Source organism: Hordeum vulgare, chromosome 3H (genome assembly GCF_904849725.1).
Source record: "Hordeum vulgare subsp. vulgare chromosome 3H, MorexV3_pseudomolecules_assembly, whole genome shotgun sequence".
In the NCBI taxonomy this organism is placed as follows: domain Eukaryota; kingdom Viridiplantae; phylum Streptophyta; class Magnoliopsida; order Poales; family Poaceae; genus Hordeum; species Hordeum vulgare.
Genome location: NC_058520.1, coordinates 3,585,799 through 3,591,324, shown reverse-complemented (window position 1 = coordinate 3,591,324; position 5,526 = coordinate 3,585,799). Strand labels below are relative to the sequence as shown.

At 47.0% G+C, this 5,526-nt stretch overlaps 1 pseudogene; it reads right to left on the bottom strand.

The window, feature by feature from the left end:
• Nucleotides 1–4,568: 4,568 nt before the first annotated feature.
• Nucleotides 4,569–5,268, bottom strand: LOC123439079 (annotated as a pseudogene).
• Between the last annotated feature and the right edge of the window lie 258 nt (nt 5,269–5,526).

The following is a 5,526-nucleotide window of genomic DNA, read 5'->3' as shown; positions in this document are numbered from 1 at the left end:
ATCGAGGGACGTGAGGACGTTCCACTACATCAACTGCGTTCACTAACGCTTCTGTTGTATGGTCTACAAGGGTACGTAGATCACACATCCCCTCTCGTAGATGGACATCACCATGATAGGTCTTCGTGCGCGTAGGAAAATTTTTGTTTCCCATGCGACGTTCCCCAACAGATGGATCTTTATACTCACTTGATTTTGAATCACTAGTGACATGCAAATCATACTACATGAGCAAGGCCTTGTTTTCATTGAGATGAAACAAGATAGTAACTTGTTGGATGTGATACATTTTGATGTATGCAGTCCAATGGGTGCTGAGGCATGCAGTGGATATCATTATGTTCTTACTTCAATGACGATTTGAGTAGATACAAGAGTATTTACTTAATGAATCACAAGTCTGAAATATTGAAAAGTTCAATTCTGTTTCGGAGTGAAGTTCGTCGTAACAAGAGGATAAACTGTCTACGATATGATCATAGAAATGAATATCTAAGTTACGAGCTTTGGTACGCAGTTAAGACAATGTGGAAATTGTTTCGCAGTTCATGCCACCTAGAACATCATAGTGTAATGATGTGTCTGAACGTCATAGCCACGCTCTATTTGGTATGGTGCATGCTATGATGTCTCTTATCGAATTACCACTATCGTTTATGGGTTATGCATTAGAGACAACTGCATTCACTTTAAATAGGGCACCGCGTATTTCCGTTGAGATGACACAGTATAGACTGAGGTTTAGAGAAATCTAAACTGTCGTTTCTTGAAAGTTTGGGGCTTTGACACTTATGTGAAAAAGTTTCAGTCTGATAAGCTCGAACCCAAAGCGGATAAATGCATCTTCATAGGATATCCAAAAAAGTTGGGTACATCTCCTATCTCAGATCCGAAAGCAAATTGTTTGTTTCTAGAAACGGATCCTTTCTCGAGGAAAGGTTTCTCTCGAAAGAATTGTGTGGGAGGGTGGTAGAACTTGATGAGGTTATTGAACCATCACTTCAACCAGTGTGTAGCAGGGCGCATGAAGTTGTTCCTGTGGCGCCTACACCAATTGAAGTGAAAGCTGATGATGGTGATCATCGAGCATCGGATCAAGTTACTACAAGCCTCGTAGGTTGACAAGGTCGCGTACTACTGCAGAGTGGTACGGTAACCCTGTCTTGGAGGTCATATTGTTGAGCAACAGTGAACCTACGAGTTATGGAGAAAGCAATGGTGGGCCCGGATTCCGACAAATGGCCGGAAGCGATGAAATCCGAGAGTGGATCCATGTATGAAAACAGAGTGTAGACTTTGGAAGAACTACTTGATGGTCATAAGACTATTGAGTAAAGATGGATCTTTAAAAGAAAGACAGACGATGATGGTGACAAGTCACTATTAAGAAAAGCTCGACTTGTCGCAAAGATGTTTCCGACAAGATCAACCAGTTGACTATGATGAGACTTTCTCACTCATAGCGATGCTAAGAGTCTGTTAGAATTATGTTAGTAGTTGCTGCATTATTTATGAAATATTGCACATAGGATGTCAAAACATTGTTTCCTCGACGGTTTCCTTGAGCAAACATTGTATGTGATACAACAAGGAGGTTTTATCGATCCTAAGGATACTAGCAAGTATGCAAGCTCCAGCGATCCTTCAATGGACTGGTGCAAGCATCTCGGAGTTGGAATATACACTTTGATGAGATGATCAAAGATTTTGGGTTTGTAAAAGGTTTATGAGAAACTTGTATTTCCAAAGAAGTGAGTGGGAGCACTATAGAATTTCTGATAAGTATTTGTGGTTGACATATTGTGGATCAGAAGTAATGTAGAATTTCTGTAAAGCATACAAGGTTGTTTGAAAGGAGTTTTCAATGGAATACCTGGATTGCACTACTTGAACGTTGAGCATCGAAGATCTATGGAGATAGATCAAAAGCGCTTAATGGAAGTTTCAACAAGATGCATGCCTTGACAAGTTTTTGAAGGAGTTCAAAATAGACCAGCAAAGAAGGAGTTCTTGGTTGCGTTGTAAGGTGTGAATTTGAGTAAGACTCAAAACCCGACCACGACAGAATAAAGAGAATAGACGAAGGTCGTCTTCTATGCCTTAGCCGTAGACTCTAAAGTATGCCATGCTGAGTACCGCACCTGATGTGTGCCTTGCAGCAAGTGTGTTAAGAGGTACACAGAGTGATCCAGGATTGAATCACTGATCAGCGGTCAAAGTTATCCTTAGTAACTAAATAGACTAAGGAATTTTTCTCGATTATGGAGGTGGTTAAAGAGTTCGTCGTAAAGGGTTGCGTCGATGCAAGCTTTGACCCTAATCAGAATAACTATGAGTAGTGAAACGGATTCGTATAGTAGAGTAGATATTTGTAGCATTTCCGAATAGCACGTAGTAGCAGCATCTATAAGATGACATAAAGAATTGTAAAGAATGCACGGATCTGAAAGTTCCAGAACCGTTGACTAAAACCTCTCTCACGAGCAAGACGTGATCAGACCCAAAACTATATGGGTGTTAGATTCGTTGAAATCACATGGTGATGTGAACTAGATTATTGACTCTAGTGCAAGTGGGAGACTGTTGGAAATATGCCCTAGAGGCAATAATAATTAGTTATTATTATATTTCTTTGTTCATGATAAGCGTTTATTATCCATGCTATAATTGTATTAATTGGAAACACAATACTTGTGTGGATACATAGACAAAACACTGTCCCTAGTAAGCCTCTAGTTGACTAGCTCGTTGATCAAAGATGGTCAAGGTTTCCTGGCCATAGGCAAGTGTTGTTACTTGATAACGGGATCACATCATTAGAAGAATCATGTGATGGAATAGACCCAAACTAATAGACGTAACATGTTGATCGTGTCACTTTGTTGCTATTGTTTTCTGCGTGTCAAGTATTTGTTCCTATGACCATGAGATCATATAACTCACTGACACCGGAGGAATGCTTTGTGTGTATCAAACGTCGCAACGTAACTGGGTGACTATAAAGATGCTCTACAGGTATCTCTGAAGGTGTTCGTTGAGTTAGTATGGATCGAGACTGGGATTTGTCACTCCGTGTGACGCAGAGGTATCTCGGGGCCCATTCGGTAATACAACATCACACACAAGCCTTGCAAGCAATGTGACTTAGTGTAAGTTGCGGGATCTTGTATTACAGAACGAGTAAAGAGACTTGCCGGTAAACGAGATTGAAATAGGTATGCAGATACTGACGATCGAATCTCGGGCAAGTAACATACCGAAGGACAAAGGGAATGACATACGGGATTATATGAATCCTTGGCACTGAGGTTCAAACGATAAGATCTTCGTAGAATATGTAGGATCCAATATGGGCATCCAGGTCCCGCTATTAGATATTGACCGAGGAGTCTCTCGGGTCATGTCTACATAGTTCTCGAACCCGCAGGGTCTGCACACTTAAGGTTCGACGTTGTTTTATGTGTATGTGAGTTATATGGTTGGTTACCGAATGTTGTTCGGAGTCCCGGATGAGATCACGGATGTCACGAGGGTTTCCGGAATGGTCCGGAATCGAAGATTGATATATACGATGACCTCATTTGATTACCGGAAGGTTTTCGGAGTTACTAGGAATGTACCGGGAATGACGAATGGGTTCCGGGTGTTCACCGGGGGGGGGGGGGGGAACCCACCCCGGGGAAGCCCATAGGCCTTGGGGGTGGCGCACCAGCCCTTAGTGGGCTGGTGGGACAGCCCAAGAAGGTCCTATGTGCCATAGGAAGAAAATCAAAGAGAAAAGAAAAAAAAAGGAGGAGGTGGGAAAAGGGGGAAGGACTCCTCCTTCCAAACCTAGTTGGATTCGGTTTGGAAGGGGAGGACTCCCCCCCTTGGCTCGGCCGAACCCCTTGGGGGTCCTTGGACCCCAAGGAAAGGCTCCCCCTCATCCCCCTATATATACGGAGGTTTTAGGGCTGATTTGTGACAACTTTGCCACGGCAGCCCGACCACATATCTCCACAGTTTTACCTCTAGATCGCGTTTCTGCGGAGCTCGGGCGGAGCCCTGCTGAGATAAGATCACCACCAACCTCCGGAGCGCCGTCACGCTGCCGGAGAACTCATCTACCTCTCCGTCTCTCTTGCTGGATCAAGAAGGCCGAGATCATCATCGAGCTGTACGTGTGCTGAACGCGGAGGTGTCGTCCGTTCGGCACTAGATCGTGGGACTGATCGCGGGACGGTTCGCGGGGCGGATCGAGGGACGTGAGTACGTTCCACTACATCAACCGTGTTCACTAACGCTTCTGCTGTGCGATCTACAAGGGTACGTAGATCGAATATCCCCTCTCGTAGATGGACATCACCATGAGAGGTCTTCGTGCGCGTAGGAAAATTTTTGTTTCCCATGCGAAGTTCACCAACAAAAACTTGATGACACAAAACAGGACGGCTTGCTAGCATACCATGTCTTGCATGACGATGCCGCTCACGGGGCGGGCCTTGACGCTCTCAAGAATGGCACAAAACTACATTCTTGTTGGATCACCCTCCATCGCTTCGAAATGGACACCAACCCACGCGTGCTTACTATTTGGTACGGCGGAAACTACTTGCGCTCATGGGACTCACGGTGGACACGAATCCAAAAAGTTGAATGCTTTTGTTCGGCGCCCGTCTTGGGGTCTTGCCCAATGTCTCTCCAACACTCACAAAGAAGTCCTCGGCCGCCGTGTATGCCTTGGTCTGCTTGCTCTTACACTTCGGCTATTTAGCCCAGGCGGATTGGTTGGCAAGCTCATCCACGAACAAAGGCCCCCTTCGATGTCGCACTCGTCCTCTTCCTCTTGCCCGTAGTCCTCCGAAAACTCGTGGTCGAGTGGGAAGACATCTAGCTCCATGCCGACCTGTCACGCATGAAGACCGCCTGATCTTGATCAAAGGTGGACGTCGTGAACGCCCCTCGGCCGACCTGACGTTGTGTCTTGTCGGGATCGTAGCCAGCGGGATCGTCGGCCGGCGCACTATCCTCGAAGATCAAGTTCTGCATGTAGTCCTCGTCGCCGGCTGCTGGCATTCCATCTAACAGCTTGCATGCACCCGGTAGCATGTCGGCTGGCATCTGCCGCGTGCGTTTCCTCGCTCCTCTGGATGACGAGCCACCGGCCACCAGTGTGCTGTTGAGGTCGATGGGCGCGGGCGCGGGCGTGGAAGGCGCCACCACACTCACCTCCGGCAAGCACTCTCCGGAGAGGCGGGAGGCTTATGGGTAGACGTAGAAGTCGGGCATCAGGTTGCAAACCGACGCGCGGGGGGAGTCGGGCAACACCATCCGTGGGAATGCGGATGAGCCGGTGTTAGCCGCGGCCACGACGGCATTGACGAGGTCGTGCTGGTTAGGGTTTAACCCTAGCATATTGAGCACCTCCCTCATTGTCGCCGCGACGCGGACGATCGTGACCTCCTGCTGCGCGACGGGGCGACGGCAGCCACAGCGATGGCTTCATCCCTCACGCCCACCGCGTGCCTGCGGCCCTTCCTCTTGGCC